The sequence below is a fragment of the Amblyraja radiata genome, chromosome 1, assembly GCF_010909765.2.
Source record: "Amblyraja radiata isolate CabotCenter1 chromosome 1, sAmbRad1.1.pri, whole genome shotgun sequence".
Classification (NCBI taxonomy): Eukaryota; Metazoa; Chordata; class Chondrichthyes; order Rajiformes; family Rajidae; genus Amblyraja; species Amblyraja radiata.
Genome location: NC_045956.1, coordinates 32,040,148 through 32,045,631, shown reverse-complemented (window position 1 = coordinate 32,045,631; position 5,484 = coordinate 32,040,148).

Here is a 5,484-nt window from a genome sequence, read left to right as displayed (position 1 = left end):
CCCAGCAAACTGCTCCTTGACGGATCCTTCATAGACTCAGGAGAAGAATCATGCAGATAGATGAGTTTACAGTTATTCCCCCAAGAAATTACTTCCCCAGTACCCCAGTTCATGTGAGGATTATGGTAAGACAGCCAAGGGAGCCCCAAAACCAGAGGATGAAGAGGACAGTCGAGGAGATGAAAACTGATGGTCTCAAGGTGATTACCTGCCACGATGAGTTGAACAGGTTGAGTTCGGTGAATTACCCTGTACAGTAGGCGCCCATCCAGTGCACTAGCCTCCATAGGATCTTGAAGCTGTTCACGTTCCAGCTTCAATTCATCAGCCAAGCGAATGTCCATGAAGTTCTCATCTGCCCCAGAATCAACCAAAGCCTGCAGGGAGTGCCACTGGGAATGCACCAACAATTGTACCGTCGACAATGGACGAGAGGAACGGCTCATAGGAGTGGTACAACTCACCAATGTCCTCTCTTTCATTGGTGAGCTTTGTCTTTTACAGAACAGCTGTTCAACAAATGTCCCAGTTCACCACAGTAAAAACACCTCCCCTCCCTTAGGCGGTGCTGCCGTTCCTCCGGACTGAGTTTGGCTTGTCCCACCTGCATGGGCTCCTCCGAAGATGCAGGTGGCGCTGTAGGCTGACTGGACCGGCCGAGAGGGAAGAAGTCCCGACTGGAAGGTGAAGGGCGACGCTGCCGCCACTGCTGGGAGGAGGACCGAACTGCAGCCGATCTCCTCTCTCGATCTCTTTCTCTGAGCCTAGCGTCAATTTGGATAGCCAGGGAAATCATAGACTCGACGTCGGAAGGCAGGGTTAGAGGAGCCAATTGATCTTTGATAGCTTCAGACAATCCATTGCGAAAAGCATCCAACAAAGCAGCCTCATTCCATCCACCCTTAGCAGCAACAGTTCGAAAGTCAATAGCAAAATCCATAACAGAGCGATTACCTTGTTTCATGGAGACCAGGTTCTGTGAAGCCTCTCGGCCAGGATTGGAGTGATCAAACGTGCGGGACAGAGCTTCCATGAACAGGACCGATGTCTGGCAAACAGGAGAATTCCGAGACCACTCCGCCGTGGCCCAAGCCTCCGCCCTACCCGACAGGTGCGTGATGATAAAGGCTACCCTTGAGCGTTCTGATGACAAGGAAGCCGCTTGAAGTTCAAAATGCAGTCCACACTGAATCAAAAAAGGTCTACATTTCTCCGATTCCCCCGAAAAGTGTTCCGGTCTTGCCAGGTGGACGAATGGAGATGCTGCAGCAGAGCTGCATCGGAGCTCCTGGAGACACAGACAAGGAAACAGACTCGGCAGGCACGGGAGCCGCAGCAGGAAACAAAGAATTCAGCCGAGTCACCAGGTCTTCAAACCGAGAACTTAAAGTGTTCACCTGTGAACCGATGCCTGCCTGGAACCCCTGCTGACGCTCGCCGAGATCCCGGAACCCGGCGACGATCGAGGAGAGTTGACCCTCGTAATGCGAGATGCGCTCCTCTTGCTTCTGGAGCGCTGCACGAAAAGGATCAGAGCCCGCTGAGTCCATTGTTGGCCAGTTCGTAATGTCAGAACTGAACGAGGAGGAGGACACAAATGCAGGCTCAGACACAGGGCAGATCAGTCTTCGGCGTTTAATCGGTCCAAGTCAGTACACAGGTAGGCAAAACAGAGGCAACAGTACCATATAGGAGCAGGCAAGAACCAGTGGTCGAAAATACAGGCAAAGGTCGAGATCACAAGGTCACAAGATTTCGAGAGCTGGAACGAGGTGATACCAAGTAGCATACACCACGAACTGGCAATGGGAACTAAAACACAAAAGGCTTAAATACAGACTAGCAGGGGATAACGAGACACAGGTGAAACACATCAGGGCGTGGCCAACAGACTAGCAGGGGATAACGAGACACAGGTGAAACACATCAGGGCGTGGCCAACAATCACATGAGGGTAAACGACCTGACAGGAAATGGGACCTGAAACATGAGGAGATGTGAGACACCAAAATAAAACAAGAATGCAAACTCTAATACTAAAAACCTATAAGAAACAGAAACTAGATCAAACGCGAGACCTGACACAAAGCACCCAAGCCACCTTTTGCAGTAAGTAGTGCCTTTCAACTTCAAGCCAAAGCACCCAAGCCACCATTTGCAGTAAGTAGTGCCTTTCAACTTCAAGCCGAAGCACCAAAGCCACCATTTGCAGTAAGTAGTGCCTTTCAACTTCAAGCCAAAGCACCCAAGCCACCATTTGCAGTAAGAAGTGCCTTTCAACTTCAAGCCAAATCACCCAAGCCATCATTTGCAGTAGGTAGTGCCTTTCAACATCAAGCCGAAGCACCCAAGCCACCATTTGCAGTAAGTAGTGCCTTTCAACTTCAAGCCAAAGCACCCAAGCCACCATTTGCAGTAAGTAGTGCCTTTCAACTTCAAGCCAAAGCACCCAAGCCACCATTTGCAGTAAGTAGTGCCTTTCAACTTCAAGCCAAAGCACCCAAGCCACCATTTGCAGTAGGTACTGCCTTTCAACTTCAAGCCAAAGCACCCAAGCCATCATTTGCAGTAGGTACTGCCTTTCAACTTCAAGCCAAAGCACCCAAGCCACCATTTGCAGTAAGTAGTGCCTTTCAACTTCATGCCACCATTTGCAGTAAATAGTGCCTTTCAACTTCAAGCCAAAGCACTCAAGCCACCATTTGCAGTAAGTAGTGCCTTTCAACTTCATGCCACCATTTGCAGTAAGTAGTGCCTTTCAACTTCAAGCAAATCACCCGCCACCATTTGCAGTAAGCAGTGCCATTAAACTTCAAGCCAAAGCTCCCAAGCCACCATTTGCTGTAAGTAGTGCCTTTCAAACTCAAGTCAAAGCACCCAAGCCACCATTTACAGGAATTGTGCCTTTCAACTTCAAGCCAAAGCACCTACGCCACCATTTGCAGTAAATAGTGACTTTCAACTTCAAACCAAAGCAGTCAAGCCACCATTTGCAGTAAGTAGTGCCTTTCAACTTCAAGCCAAAGCACCCAAGCCACCATTTGCAGTAAGTAATGCCTTTCAACTTCAAGCCAAATCTACCCGCCACCATTTACAGTAAGTGGTGCCTTTCAACTTCAAGCCAAAGCACCCAAGCCACCATTTGCAGTAAGTAGTGCCTTTCAACTTCAAGCCAAAGCACCCAAGCCACCTTTTGCAGTAAGTAGTGCCTTTCAACTTCAAGCCAAAGCACCCAAGCCACCATTTGCAGTAAGTAGTGCCTTTCAACTTCAAGCCGAAGCACCCAAGCCACCATTTGCAGTAAGAAGTGCCTTTCAACTTCAAGCCAAATCACCCAAGCCATCATTTGCAGTAGGTAGTGCCTTTCAACTCAAGCCAAAGCACCCAAGCCACCATTTGCAGTAAGTAGTGCCTTTCAACTTCATGCCACCATTTGCAGTAAATAGTGCCTTTCAACTTCAAGCCAAAGCACTCAAGCGACCATTTGCAGTAAGTAGTGCCTTTCAACTTCATGCCACCAATTGCAGTAAGTAGTGCCTTTCAACTTCAAGCAAATCACCCGCCACCATTTGCAATAAGTAGTGCCATTAAACTTTAAGCCAAAGCTCCCAAGCCACCATTTGCTGTAAGTAGTGCCTTTCAAACTCAAGTCAAAGCACCCAAGCCACCATTTACAGGAATTGTGCCTTTCAACTTCAAGCCAAAGCACCCACGCCACCATTTGCAGTAAGTAGTGCCTTTCAACTTCAAGCCAAAGCACCCAAGCCACCATTTGCAGTAAGTAGTGCCTTTCAACTTCAAGCCGAAGCACCAAAGCCACCATTTGCAGTAAGTAGTGCCTTTCAACTTCAAGCCAAAGCACCCAAGCCACCATTTGCAGTAGGTACTGCCTTTCAACTTCAAGCCAAAGCACCCAAGCCACCATTTGCAGTAAGAAGGGCCTTTCAACTTTAAGCCAAATTACTCAAGTCATCATTTGCAGTAGGTAGTGCCTTTCAACATCAAGCCGAAGCACCCAAGCCACCATTTGCAGTAAGTAGTGCCTTTCAACTTCATGCCACCATTTTCAGTAAATAGTGCCTTTCAACTTCAAGCCAAAGCACCCAAGCCACCATTAACAGTAAGTAGTGACTTTCAACTTCAAGCCAAAGCACCCAAGCCACCATTTGCAGTAAGTAGTTCCTTTCAACTTCAAGCCAAAGCACCCAAGCCACCATTTGCAGTAAGTAGTGCCTTTCAACTTCATGCCACCATTTGCAGTAAATAGTGCCTTTCAACTTCAAGCCAAAGCACTCAAGCCACCATTTGCAGTAAGTAGTGCCTTTCAACTTCATGCCACCATTTGCAGTAAGTCGTGCCTTTCAACTTCAAGCAAATCACCCGCCACCATTTGCAGTAAGTAGTGCCATTAAACTTCAAGCCAAAGCACCCAAGCCACCATTTGCAGTAAGAAGGGCCTTTCAACTTCATGCCACCATTTGCAGTAAATAGTGCCTTTCAACTTCAAGCCAAAGCACTCAAGCCACCATTTGCAGTAAGTAGTGCCTTTCAACTTCATGCCACCATTTGCAGTAAGTAGTGCCTTTCAACTTCAAGCCAAAGCACCCAAGCCACCATTTGCAGTAGGTAATGCCTTTCAACTTCAAGCCAAAGCTCCCAAGCCACCATTTGCTGTAAGTAGTGCCTTTCAAACTCAAGTCAAAGCACCCAAGCCACCATTTACAGGAATTGTGCCTTTCAACTTCAAGCCAAAGCACCCACGCCAGCATTTGCAGTAAATAGTGACTTTCAACTTCAAGCCAAAGCAGTCAAGCCACCATTCGCAGTAAGTAGTGCCTTTCAACTTCAAGCCAAAGCATCCAAGCCACCATTTGCAGTAAGTAATGCCTTTCAACTTCAAGCCAAAGCACCCAAGCCACCATTGGCAATTAGAAGTGCCTTTCATCATCAAGCCAAATCTACCTGCCACCATTTACAGTAAGTGGTGCCTTTCAACTTCAAGCCAAAGCACCCAAGCCACCATTTGCAGTAAGTAGTGCCTTTCAACTACAAGCCAAAGCACCCAAGCCACCTTTTGCAGTAAGTAGTGCCTTTCAACTTCAAGCCAAAGCACCCAAGCCACCATTTGCAGTAAGTAGTGCCTTTCAACTTCAAGCCGAAGCACCAAAGCCACCATTTGCAGTAAGTAGTGCCTTTCAACTTCAAGCCAAAGCACCCAAGCCACCATTTGCAGTAGGTAATGCCTTTCAACTTCAAGCCAAAGCACCCAAGCCACCATTTGCAGTAAGAAGTGCCTTTCAACTTCAAGCCAAATCACCCAAGCCATCATTTGCAGTAGGTAGTGCCTTTCAACTTCATGCCACCATTTGCAGTAAATAGTGCCTTTCAACTTCAAGCCAAAGCACTCAAGCGACCATTTGCAGTAAGTAGTGCCTTTCAACCTCATGCCACAATTTGCAGTTAGTGCCTTTCAACTTCAAGCAA